Here is a 13,923-nt window from a genome sequence, read left to right on the forward strand (position 1 = left end):
GGTCCATTTGTACTTTCTGAGGAACACGTGATCTATAAATACCACTGCTAATTCCGAAGTAGCACATTCTCCCTCATTAAAATATGCTACTTCTTATAGAACACCAAATGATAGCAGATCAAAAATTCAGAACCTTAACCATTGGTCCTCGGTTTAATACTATACCACCCACAGGAAATGACAAAGTTCGCTGACGGAATATCTCGGTGAAATTTATAAATTGTTTGCCAGTAGAATGAGTGATAAGGAGCTTAGGACGTGTCGGTGTGGAGGGGGCCTCGGGGCGGCGAGCGCACCAATGGCGAGAGGCGCGCCACCCACGCCGCCCCCTCCGCGCCGGAGGGCAGTATATAAGGGCGGCGGCAGCCGGGCCCAGCGTTCAGCTTCCCGCCTTCCCGCCCTCTCGCCGCTGCTGCTACCAGAGGTGAGTCTGCGGCGCCGCGCGCACTGCCCGATTTGCCCACTACCTTCAGCCGAGTATTACTTAGGCACTACGTACTCCACTCTGTATCCCCTCATGGAAGGCGTTCCCGGGGAAAAAAATGTATTACCTAGATTTTTCAGCTTGGCCTGAAATATAGTTTCCATTTGACAGGTAGGGGGCTCGAACCTTCTCGCTGTCGATACATCCGTGGGGCTATATTAGCACTGTTGGCTCTCACTGTGTCGTCAATTTTTCTTGCGCAAAGCAGTGTGCCTGCCTTTTCTCAAGTACGGAATATTTCCGAGCGTGAAAATCCCGCCTGTTTCCATGTAAAAACATGTCTACGCCCTAATTAAAATTTGCTGTGGTCGCAGGTTCGAATCCTGCCTCGGGCATGGACGTGCGTGATGTCCTTAGGTTAGTTAGGTTTAACTAGTTCTAAGTTCTAGGGGACTGATGACCTAAGATGTTAAGTCCCATAGTGCTCAGAGCCATTTTTTGAACCTAATTAAAATTAATATCATAGTTTTGACATTTGTAGAGATGTTGTAGAGATCTATGCGAATTTCAGAATTTTTGCGCGATTTTTCTATGATTTTTGTACAGACTTCAAATTTAATACTCGTTGTGAGTTAAATATTCTGTTTTCCGAAGCTTACACATAGATAACGCAATGCAATACGAAGGTCTGAAACAACCGGTTTCTGGCCGAGTCATTTTGGTAAGTAACATACAAAAAAAGTGTTTAATTGAGTTCAATAGTTTAGATATCATAAGTGTGATAATGTTTCCAGCACGTGAAAAATTTGTCCTTTTCTTAAAAGTAACTTAGCCCTTACCATAATTAAAATTTAAGAAAAAAGGTTTCGACCTTCTTGAAGATCTATATCACAGATGACTTTCAGATTTTTTTTCTCATCCTTTCTAGCACAAGGTCGTTCAGTAAATAATAAATCTATGCCTGATAGAAAATATATGTCGTCCTCACATTACAGTATGAGTTAAAATAGTTTGGTATTTAATGTTAAAAGTTGTTTACTTGTGACGCGAAGGCAGCAATCACAGCATTCCACTCTTCTTGGCGGCAGTAAATCTCTTTAAAGCCTCCATCTCCTACAAAAATCAAATAATTTTTCAACGAGACTTTCTTCAATCCGAAATATCTCGCAAACAGTTATACGCAGTCCCGTCGACTTAAATGTAAGAGTTAACTGTAAGTATATAGACGACTACACATCTCTTGTAGATAATTGTGTCCTGCAAGTTTGTTGCAGCCTGAGGTTCGATTAATTCAACGGGAGGGGAGGACCGCGAAGTCAAGAAAAAGCTTCCTTTACGTGACTGAGTTCCTAAAGTGGCGGTGTTAAAACCGACATTGATTGTTACAAAAACGAAGAATTAAAATGAAATAAAATTCATATTATTATTCCAGCCATTGTAATTTCAGCGTCACAGAGGTGAAATACCCTGGTTAGAGACGTGAGTAATTTGTGAAGGCCGTAATCTATTTGTTTAATAATTTTTGTCGTTGGTTAATTCAAAATGAAAGGTAATCAAAAGGTGCACTCGAAAACGTACTTTAAAAAAAGAGTGTGGATGGGGGAGAGGGGGGGCTGCTGCGAAGGGTCCAGAGTGACGGGGTTAAAGTAACAGATTTACACAAAACAGGGAATCCAGACTGCTAAGGGAAGACTGCGTGCCTATAGCCCTCTTACAAAAGCCCCCCACGATCTGACTTAAGGCGTGCTGTCTCACGTCCCAACCAAACCGGACTGGCACACTTCGCCGCTGTCAACTTCTGGTATTGTAATATGAATTTTAGTTCATTCGGCTTCTTATTTTTGTAACAAATTATATCGAAGTTAGTTAGTATCACTAATCCAGAAATTCCGATTAATTTTTGGTTTGTATAAGTTTTTCCTTGCCTTTGCGGTTCTTCAATTTCCTTAGAATTAAAGAGCCCTCAATCTGTAGAGATTTTTCTAGGAGAGATTTACTGTGCTTCTGAAGAGAAGAATGCTGTGACAGCTGCCCTCTGGAAGTTCTTGACGTGACAGCGACACAACTTGTAACCTGAAACGTCAGATGCCAAGTAATTTAAATCACACTATAATCTAAGGCGACAGATTTCTTCAATATCGGACGATGACTAAGTAGTAATCGAAAATTCAGGCTTTACTAGAAAGGGGTGCCGTATCATACATCATGTATTATCATTTCATACACAGCTGCAAGTAACGAATTAAACATCATTCTAGCTAAAATAGAAATTATACATAATATGTCCCATTTTATCTTCCACGACGCTGCGAAACCTACTGAAGGAGAATATGGCGCCCTTTGTAACGTGGTATGATGTAGTTGTGAATGACGTAGATGTTATGGAAATGGGTACCAAGTCCGACATTTGTTTATATGGGCGTTAGAAACCAGTTAATATCATACCCTTGCTGGCCGGCACTTTGGTACCCTTGTTCCAATGAATCCTAAATTCTTCTTAAGTAAAATATTACTGTCTCCAATCGAGCGAAATTGCTCAGTACTGAGACAGTAAAAGGCATGGATGTCGTTTCATTATCCAAATTATAACTTCCAACAAGATAAAGTAGTAACCAAAATAATACAATAATTTTCCTTCAGTTACAGTCTTAAAATGACGTCCATGTTGTTGAAATGTACCACGTTTTTAAAACATCTGCGATCCTAGTTACCATACTTTACCGTTTCTTTATTTAGAACTCAGCCATTTCAGCACTGATATTGAACAGTTAACTACCAGTTTCATCATTAAACTACTAGAATCCGTATATTTTCAGCGAAGTTGTAGCAATACCTGACAGATAATATCTCAGCGTGATAGGAACACTAAATCAGGGCGAACTACGGCAAGTAGAAAATGTAATGTGTTTATTGTGATTTTACGTTACAGTAACAGTATGTCTAGAGACAAAGCATAAGCTCAGTGAGATCTCTATTGGTAGGTGAAAAATGTTACTGTACATTTAAAAATAATTTTAAACTACAAATTTCAGCAGTGAACTTTCCATATTGTATCATCGGTCTTGTGCTATATCCCTAATTACTCTAGCTGCGATTGGTTTCTTCATTACAATCACAGTCAGTAACAATTTCTACAAACCTGTCTTTTAAACTGGTGCAATAAACGTGAATGAAATGAAACAATTACCACTGAACACGATAAAGATGCAGTCCACATTTTCCCATTACTGGAATTGCTAAATGAAATGAAAAATTGCTTCAGTTTTGTAGATTTTTGTACAGATTTTAAACATATCGGTCATACTTCGTAGGAATATGAGTAGCTTAACATGAAGACAATGGATATAGCCACTTTTTCTTAATGCAATCTGCCAAACACACTCTACGACGCTATGAGCAGCTGAGTGAAAGATGAGGTCGAGGTGTATCACGACATGTTCAGCCCTAGCACAGAAGAATGAACAAATCTCTCTGATAGACATCTGACAGGAAAAACCTACACGTCACGCTACATTTCGTTCATCGTAAGGTTAACACATAATTTAACCCAAAGAGGCATAATCATCGTTGCCCATAATTCTGAGCGCGGACATCCACGTGAGAATATCTATGACTACAAAGAGACTATAAAATAATGTAGATCGGGAACTAAGCAATAAATTGACTATTTCATTATTAAGGAACAGGAAAAATACCTGCAATTCTTGAACTACTCTTACCGGTATGGCTTAGTCAATTACACACTCTAGCTTGTACATTTCAATTTAGCAGTAGGTAAAACGTGTTACGTTCCTCTAACCCTCTCATACCCAGTTTTTTCTTATAGAACCCGTTTAATTTCGATTCACTAAACGAATTTTCTACACGTCTTTTTTAGATTTTTTACCGTTTCTAAAGATTTCATCGTCAACGGAGCTTAAAACCATCATCATCATTTATAGAGTATTTTTTTACTTCAGATCTTCGTTGAAGCAACAAGCATAACATTAGAATATTCCAAATGGTCTGGGATTCATTGGGAAACATGCCGCGTGATTTCTTTATTCGTACCACACAAAACATGGTCGGCTAGAACAGAGTAACAAATATCAATGGTTTTGCGCATTTTCTTGCTACTTCGAGTGCACTGAAGTGTTGGAGATAAAATTCCGTCATTTAATGGATCTTTACAACTTTCCTGGTTTTACAACTTCTATGACTGTAATTTTGTCGAACTTTTGATAGTGGAACCACTCTAGGCATCTTCACTAGAAGATTTCTCAAGAGACAGGGCTATTTCTTCAAACTGTTACCCGTTACAATAGGCATACTGAGTAATTTGTGAAGACCAGACACTGTCTGTTTAATAATTGTCATTGTCGATTAATGCCGCGTGAGACGAAGATCAAAAGAGACGCTTGAGAGCATTCTTTTGAAGGTGTGGATGGGCGTGCGCTGGGTGGTGGGAAGAGTGTAAATACCATTTCTTTAACAAAAGTAACTGACTAGACAATGCTAGATTGCACCGTTAGCTCTATAATATTCTGTCGGCCGATTTAATGACAGGGTTAAAGTAACAGATTTACATAAAATAGACTCTTCAGTTTCTTTAATGTCACAGCATTGATATGTGATGCAGTTTGTTAAGTTTCATTGCAGTTGTCCACTGGGCTTATCAGAAAGTAAGTATGGATTCCAGACAGCTAAGAAGAAACTGTGCGCCTGTAACCCCGCCACGATGCCACGTAATGCTCGTGGAGTGGCCACATCTCAAACGGGAACGGCAAACTTTTTGAATGCTAATAAGAATTTTATTTCATTCATATTCCTATTTTTGTAAAAAGTAATACCTAAATTAATATCAGCGCTCTAGAAATTCGGATTAACTTCAGATTCAGTTTATGTTAGCAATTTGTACCTGTATCCGGAGTTTTTCTTCTTGCTTTCGCGGTCCTCCACTCCTTTAAATAAACCTCAGACAGAAATAAGTCTGTAGAGACAACAAGATTACCTTCGAGATAGCTATAGCCGGTACCTCGTTACAGTTAGCTTCTACGCTTAAGTCGTCAGTGAGTGAACAGAACTGTTTGTGAGGAATTTTAGTTGAAAAAAGAACGTTAAAAATCCTATTACTGATTAAATCATATACTTTCCCCTTTCCCCTACCCAAGTCATAACCGATAAATAGTCTCTTGTCTTCCGAATTTGGTCAAAAAGTAATTTCCAGACAGTTATATATAAATGGGAAACAATTTTCAATTTTCGCTGTACATGAGAACAGTTATGAGACACAATGTAGCTGAACTTTCACTACTTTGTTGCATGTTATGAAAAAAATGACAGTATAAAGAAGAATGTTGCAAGCAAATTGTTATTCTCGTTAAGACACTAAAAGAAAAATATAGCATTAAGACAGCAGCTCTTCACTAATTTGCACAGGGTTACAGATGTGCTGATATATCTGTATGATATTTTTTGAGATATATTTGAAGTCATTTCTAATCATATACATTACAAATATGTATGGAGAGTTTTGCAGCACTCAAATGTAACATCACATTGAAATTTTATTTTACGTTGTTATTTTATGAGTATAAACATCATGCTAAATTGAAGATCAGTTTATATATCATTTTTTGTCATAAGAGAGTTTTCTTCATTATTAGTCGGAAACTCGGGAAATTTTAATTACAGTGTAGAAAGCATGAAATACGAGAGTTATTCAGAAAGTAAGGAACGATCGGTCGCGAAATGGAACATACAATGGAAATCTGATGAAGCTTTGCACCGATGCAATGGGCAATGTGTCTAGTACGCCCGTCGGTCGCATCATGTCACTCTTTTCAGTTCTCAGCTCACACTGAAAACGTAAATATGGCTATAAATTAGCGTGTCCCACCCAGTATGAGGGCCTGGCGAAAGATTTCGCCTGAAGCTATGCAATCCACATAACATAACTGTCATGCGGTTCGTTCTACACTACAATTCTCGGCTGCACTCTGCAGGGGCAATGAAGATGCTCCTGCAGCGTTTTCGATGGGATGTGTTTGGTCACCAACAATGCAGTCCGTAACGGGCTACCCCAGTAGGTTCACCTCTGCTCAAATGAACCGCTGGCTTCGAAGATAACATTTTGACACAGACAACGAGCTGCAGTACGTGGTAGAAATTTGTCGAAAAGCCCTCACAGCTTTCTTCTGTAACGAGGGAATTGAAAAGTTGATACAACGCTACTACACATGTCTACGTCTGAGCGGCGACTGTGTAGAGCAGTAGCTGGAAGGTGTAGCTAACCGTTGCAAATTAAACAGTTTTGATTTTCACTGTGATTTCCATTTCGCAACCTATCGTCCCTTACTTTCCGAATAGCCCTAGTAATTTCTACAAACGATTTAGTTCAACATATTTTTATTGTAGTTGTTGCTGCTAACCTCCAGATGAAATCCCTGGTTTCATTTCAGTTTAATTCTTTGAATCTTCACTGATGTGTCAAAACGTCACGACCACAGCCTACAGCGACATTGAAAGCCGCCTGGTCGCGCTGCGGGTATGTGACGCGGGAAGTAAAGTATATAAGCCCAGTAGAGCCGAATGTGCAATCTTTTTAATGATGATAGAAGCCTCGAATGGGAAAATCCACTTAAATGAGCAATTACAAAAAAGGACAAGTTGTTATAGCTCTGCGTCTAAGAACGAGCATATTGGAACCGCGGATCCTGGGCAGCTGTCTGCGTGCTAGTGTCTGTCATGTATGACAAGTGATTGAAGGACGGTGAAAATACGAATAAGCGACAAGCCTCACCATAGAACTTGAAGGTGGAAGACGTGGTCGCTTTGCAAAGCAGGATAGGCGGTGATCTGAGACAGATCTGACGAAGTAGTACAGTGCCGGTTCAGGCACAAATATTCTGAAGCACACCAGTTCTCTGCATGCTGTTGAACATGGGGCGCCACAACTAACGACCTCTACGTAGTCCCAACGTGACCCAACATCATCAATTACGATTGCAGTGCGCAGGCGATCATCGAGATTGGCCCGTCATCAGTAGAAACTTGTCGCCTGGTTGGTTGAGTCATGTTTCTTGTTACATCACGTCGATGACCGTGTACAGATACGCCGTTATCCAGACGAACGGCTGCGCAGAGACAAGGACGCAAACAGGTGGGGGCAGTATTATGTTAAGGGGGACATACATGTGGGCTTTCTTGAGCCTGTGGTAGCAGTCGTTGGCACCATGATAGTTGTGGTTTACGTGGCTTTTACTCTTCATGTTAGGCGCCTTCCCCGAAGGCGACGACGTCTTCCACCAGGATAATTCTCCTTCACAAGTTCACAATGGTTGTACAGTGGTTTGAGAAGCATGATAGTGAACTCCGGCTGATGTGTTGGACACCAAAATCATTTGATCTGAATGCACTGTCGGATATTAGATCCACGCCGACAAACCACCGGGAATTGTGTGATCTGAGTGTAGGCATCTGGCGCCCTATCAGGGACTTGTCCAGTCTAACCACTGCAGTATTGCGTTCCAAAAGTGGACCAACACGCTACAATTCAAGTGATCGTACTATTTACGTCATGAGTGAAAAAAAATTTTTTCACATCTTTCATTTAGATGTGTTACTTGCAGTTAATAAATGATCGACAATGAACTATCCTCAGCTTGGAATCTAAACTGAAGACGTACACGACCAGTCACATACTTATTGCGCATTGTGCTGATAAAACGATTAGCTGAAAAATACCACTATTAGAACACTGAACGTATTACGCATTAGCTACTCCGTCATCAAGCGCTGCGTATAAAACATTTCTTGGTTTTTTTACATCGATGTATCTTTATTTTCTCGGCCGCTGGAGAGATTGACGTACTGGGACATAGAAACAGGATGATACTTAACACCCAGGTACAGGCATTCATATAAAGCCTAACTTAAACTAAGATGCAAACTTTTGAGACCAATACTAATAATGTAATGTTAATATTACTTCTAAGTAAAAAATGTAAATGTGTGGCTAGGGCCTTCCGTCGGGTAGACCGTTCGCTGGGTGCAAGTCTTTCGATTTGATGCCACTTCGGCGACTTGCGCGTCGATAGGGATGAAATAATGATGGTTAGAGCAACACAACACCCAGTTCCTGAGCGGAGAAAATCTCCAACCCAGCCGAGAATCGAAAACAGGCCCTTAGGATTGACATTCTGTCGTGCTGACCACTTTCTTTTTATATTGTTCGGTACGTTTGGTCTGCGCGGGCGTAAAAAGACATTCATTCACGTTGATCGTTGATTCCTGTACTCAGTTTTTTATTACAGAGGGCGAGCAGCCCTGTGACCGAACACGCTGAGCTACCGTGCCGGCGTACTCAGCTACCGGGGGCGGACGTTACTTCTAAGTATGACTGAGCGATAATGTAGGAAACACTAATACCACATGAAAATGTTTCATTGCTCCATTATTTGTGAGTATGAAAAGTCACTGACATAAATTAACCTAGAAGCCCAAGTAACTTATGAATCATTAACGTTTCATAGCTCCGTATTATTTCGACTCAAAGAAGAGAAAAACGAAAAAATTGTTATGAGAACACTACATTTAATTGTAATTTTCATAAAATGCAGTAAGGCTCTAATTTATAGAGTATCCGAAAAGTCTAAACTTCGGTCACAACCGCTGTATAATGTGTAATTGTTTACGGATATGTACTGCAAAAGCAGGACTCGAACTGACGTAACTGGGCCATTTGATCGGCACCATGACAACTCCGCTGCCCGACAACCCCTCAAAGCTTCTACTAATTCCCGGCTCCAACTTACCAGGATGTATTATGCGTTTCGGTCGGATCCCACCCATATAAATTTTTCGCAGTAAGGTTTTCAACATGAATTTTAAATCAGTACCGGTGTACAGAACGCTTATCCTCCACCGTGCACCATATGGTGGCTTGCGGCTTACGTCCGTAGATGCAGATGTAGATCTTGTAATATTCAGCACATTTTGATTTAAAAAACCCACAGCCAAGTTAGGCAAGAAGAAGGAGCTGAAATAAGATGTCAGCCGGATATCATCCTCCATCAGACGATAAGTATTGAGTTGGCGGCAGCGTGAATGACGGCGCAGCCGCGGCATCCTGCCTGCTACTTCACGAAATATTTGAAGGAGGGATCCGCACGGCACTCTTGTTGGTTTGATGCTCGGTGTAAATGGCGATACTCCTCTGCCGTCCTGACGGCGCCGTAGAACTAATGTTGTATCCCTGTAACTTGGGGTATAAATTTCGTTGCTGGAGAGGCTCTTGCGCTACTGTATCTGATTAACCCTTTCAAGGCTGAACGTACAAGTTGCAAGTCATGAAACGTGTTCAGATGTAAACAGAAACTTACACTTTTCATCTCTTTAGCTCACAATTTTCATCCGTCACTCGAATTCAGACAGCGACAAATACACTCCTGGAAATGGAAAAAAGAACACATTGACACCGGTGTGTCAGACCCACCATACTTGCTCCGGACACTGCGAGAGGGCTGTACAAGCAATGATCACACGCACGGCACAGCGGACACACCAGGAACCGCGGTGTTGGCCGTCGAATGGCGCTAGCTGCGCAGCATTTGTGCACCGCCGCCGTCAGTGTCAGCCAGTTTGCCGTGGCATACGGAGCTCCATCGCAGTCTTTAACACTGGTAGCATGCCGCGACAGCGTGGACGTGAACCGTATGTGCAGTTGACGGACTTTGAGCGAGGGCGTATAGTAGGCATGCGGGAGGCCGGGTGGACGTACCGCCGAATTGCTCAACACGTGGGGCGTGAGATCTCCACAGTACATCGATGTTGTCGCCAGTGGTCGGCGGAAGGTGCACGTGCCCGTCGACCTGGGACCGGACCGCAGCGACGCACGGATGCACGCCAAGACCGTAGGATCCTACGCAGTGCCGTAGGGGACCGCACCGCCACTTCCCAGCAAATTAGGGACACTGTTGCTCCTGGGGTATCGGCGAGGACCATTCGCAACCGTCTCCATGAAGCTGGGCTACGGTCCCGCACACCGTTAGGCCGTCTTCTACTCACGCCCCAACATCGTGCAGCCCGCCTCCAGTGGTGTCGCGACAGGCGTGAATGGAGGGACGAATGGAGACGTGTCGTCTTCAGCGATGAGAGTCGCTTCTGCCTTGGTGCCAATGATAGTCGTATGCGTGTTTGGCGCCATGCAGGTGAGCGCCACAATCAGGACTGCATACGACCGAGGCACACAGGGCCAACACCCGGCATCATGGTGTGGGGAGCGATCTCCTACACTGGCCGTACACCTCTGGTGATCGTCGAGGGGACACTGAATAGTGCACGGTACATCCAAACCGTCATCGAACCCATCGTTCTACCATTCCTAGACCGGCAATGGAACTTGCTGTTCCAACAGGACAATGCACGTCCGCATGTATCCCGTGCCACCCAACGTGCTCTAGAAGGTGTAAGTCAACTACCCTGGCCAGCAAGATCTCCGGATCTGTCCCCCATTGAGCATGTTTGGGACTGGATGAAGCGTCGACTCACGCGGTCTGCACGTCCAGCACGAACGCTGGTCCAACTGAGGCGCCAGGTGGAAATGGCATGGCAAGCCGTTCCACAGGACTACATCCAGCATCTCTACGATCGTCTCCATGGGAGAATAGCAGCCTGCATTGCTGCGAAAGGTGGATATACACTGTACTAGTGCCGACATTGTGCATGCTCTGTTGCCTGTGTCTATGTGCCTGTGGTTCTGTCAGTGTGATCATGTGATGTGTCTGACCCCAGGAATGTGTCAATAAAGTTTCCCTTTCCTGGGACAATGAATTCACGGTGTTCTTATTTCAATTTCCAGGAGTGTACAATGCAAGAGTTCTACGGGAGCATATTGATTTTGTAGTACTTTCATACTAGTGCTTCTACTTTCTGAGAAACTGCCGCATTTAGAACGGCCTGTTCAGTTTTTCAGCTCAAATATAACAGTGTGCCTCAGCATACATTTTGAGTTATTCTTTAGGCGTGCCTACGAGATCCTCTGCAAGCGGAAAAATTTCTTCACGTTAGTTGTAGTCTCACCTATTCAACAGACAAAGGTTATTTGGAAAGTACAGAGGACCCAAAAGTCACTTATAAAGTACAAAATAAACAAAATATATGTGATAGGCAAGCAATATATCTTTCTTAAACCAGTACCCACACATCCAGTCCTTTTTACATTCTCAGTGATAAACTGCTTAAGGCTGCCTGGAATACACTCGTATACACGTAGTGACACCCTCGCATCAAAACTTTAGGGTGCTTACTTAGTGAACTCTCATCGAAACTTTTGGAGTCATCCTTAGCGAATTCTCACATATGCTCCACCTGATCTGATTTTTTTCCGATACACTTTTACACATACATTTATACTCCGCAAACCACCTTATGGTCTGTTTAACTGCGCTCTATAGGGTAATATCAGGTGAAAATGGTGGGATTTCAATAACATTCGGTTAAGATCATGATCGAGATGCAATGGTACTTGTGTTACAAACTGAGCGGAAACTGTATCGTTTTAGAACAGGAGTGTTCGAAAGTCACGGTATTCATCATCAGCTTTGGTATCACCCTCTTACGTCACTTCCACTACACATTTTCAGCGAGTTACCGTCAATAAACGTAGAATTTGTTGAAAATTCTCCCTTACATGCACACCAAGCTGACTCTGCACCAGCATGTTCTGAAACATCCATCGTACAGTAGAAATTTCACATCAGATTACCGTTCTTTTTTTCCAATGTTGGCGTTTGCCTGCGTGGAAATTGCTTTCTGTAGAAATTCATAAGGGGGCAATAAGGTGGTGATAAATTAACTAAAAAAATATTCCAGACACACATCAAGTAAAATAGAGTCTCACCCAGAAGGCTGATTTCAACATGGGAGTGATTTACTCAGCGTGATCCTATTGAATATGCTAAGGTCTAAGCATTGTGGGGATGGTTGCTGCTACGTCCAACCAGATATTCTAAACAGTCTCAGGAATTTTATGGGTTTTATAGGGTGATTTATCTGGCCATTCGAAGTGCGATATTCACCATATGGTGTATAGGTGGAGGGTACCTTTTACCACTACCAGTCATTCCCTTCCCTGTTCCACTCACAAACAGAGCGAGGTTAAAACGACTATCTCCACTATGTGACCTTAAGTATCCGGACATACGATTTTCATGTTATGTACATTGTGCTGCCACCTAGTGCCAAGTACTCCATATGACCGACCTCAGTAGTCACTAGACATCGTGAGAGAGCAGAATAGGGCGCACCGCGGAACTCATGGACTTCGAACGTGGGTAGGTGATTGGTTGTCACTTCTATCATACGTCTGTACGCGAAATTTCCAGACTCCTAAACAGCCCTAGGTCTACTGTTTCCGATGTGACGGTGAAGTGGAAACGTGAAGGGACACGTTCAGCACAAAAGCGTACAACCTGACCTCGTCTGTTGACTGACAGAGACAGCCGACAGTTGAAGAGGGTCGTAATGTGTAACAGGCAGATATCTATCCAGACCATCACATAGGAATTCCAAACTGCATCAAGATCCACTGCAAGTACTGTGACTGTTAGGCGGGAGGTCAGAAAACTTGGATTTCATGGCGGCTGCTCATAAGCCACACATCACGCCGGTAAATGCCAAACGACACCTCGTTTTGTCTAAGGGGGGGGGGGGGGGGGGGGGGGTAAACACTGGACGATTTAACAGTGGAAAAAAGTGTGGAGTGACGAATCACCGTACACAATATGGCGATCGCATGGCAGGGTGTAGGTATGGAAAATGCCCGGTGAACGTCATCTACCAGCGTATGTAATGCCAACACTAAAATTCGGAGGCGTTGGTGCTATGGTGTGGTCGTGTTTTTCATGCAGGAGGCTTGCACCCTATATTGTTTTGCATGGCACTATCACAGCACAGGTCTACATTCATGTTTTAAGCACCTTCTTGCTTCCCACTGTTTAAGAGGAATTCAGGAATGGTGATTCCATCTTTCAATACGATTGAGTACCTGTTCATAGTGAACGGCCTGTGGCGGAGTGGATACACGACAATAATATCCCTGTAATGCACTGGCCTGCACAGAGTCTTGACCTGAATCCTGTAAAACACCTTTGGGATGTTTTGAAACGCCGAGTTTGTGCCAGGCCTCGCCGACCGACATCGATACCTCTCCTCAGTGCAGCACTCCGTGAAGAATGGGCTGCCATTCCCCAAGAAACCATTCAGCACCCGATTGAACGTATGCCTGCGTGAGTGGATGCTATCATCAAGGGTAAGGGTGGGCCAACGCCATATTGAATTCCAGCATAACCGATGGAGGGAGCTACGAATTTGTAAGTCATTTTCAGCCAGGTGTCCGGATACTTTTGATCACATAGTTTATATGTCTTCAAGCGAGCCCTAAATTCTCTTCTCTTGTCTGCGCTGTCCTTACGCTAAATATACGTTGGTGGCAGTAGAATCGTTCTGCAGTTAGCTCC

At 43.0% G+C, this 13,923-nt stretch overlaps 1 protein-coding gene across 2 annotated transcripts in view; it reads left to right on the forward strand.

Annotated features, from left to right (window-relative positions):
• Window positions 1-383: 383 nt before the first annotated feature.
• Window positions 384-13,923, forward strand: part of LOC126298941 (pro-neuropeptide Y-like) — a 54,526-nt gene continuing 40,986 nt past the window's right edge. For both annotated transcript variants that reach the window (XM_049990541.1, XM_049990542.1), the window contains exon 1: window positions 384-424. The gene's annotated coding sequence lies outside the window, so the exon portion shown is untranslated. The remainder of the gene's footprint in view (window positions 425-13,923) is intronic.

Source organism: Schistocerca gregaria, chromosome X, assembly GCF_023897955.1.
Source record: "Schistocerca gregaria isolate iqSchGreg1 chromosome X, iqSchGreg1.2, whole genome shotgun sequence".
NCBI classification, from domain to species: Eukaryota; Metazoa; Arthropoda; class Insecta; order Orthoptera; family Acrididae; genus Schistocerca; species Schistocerca gregaria.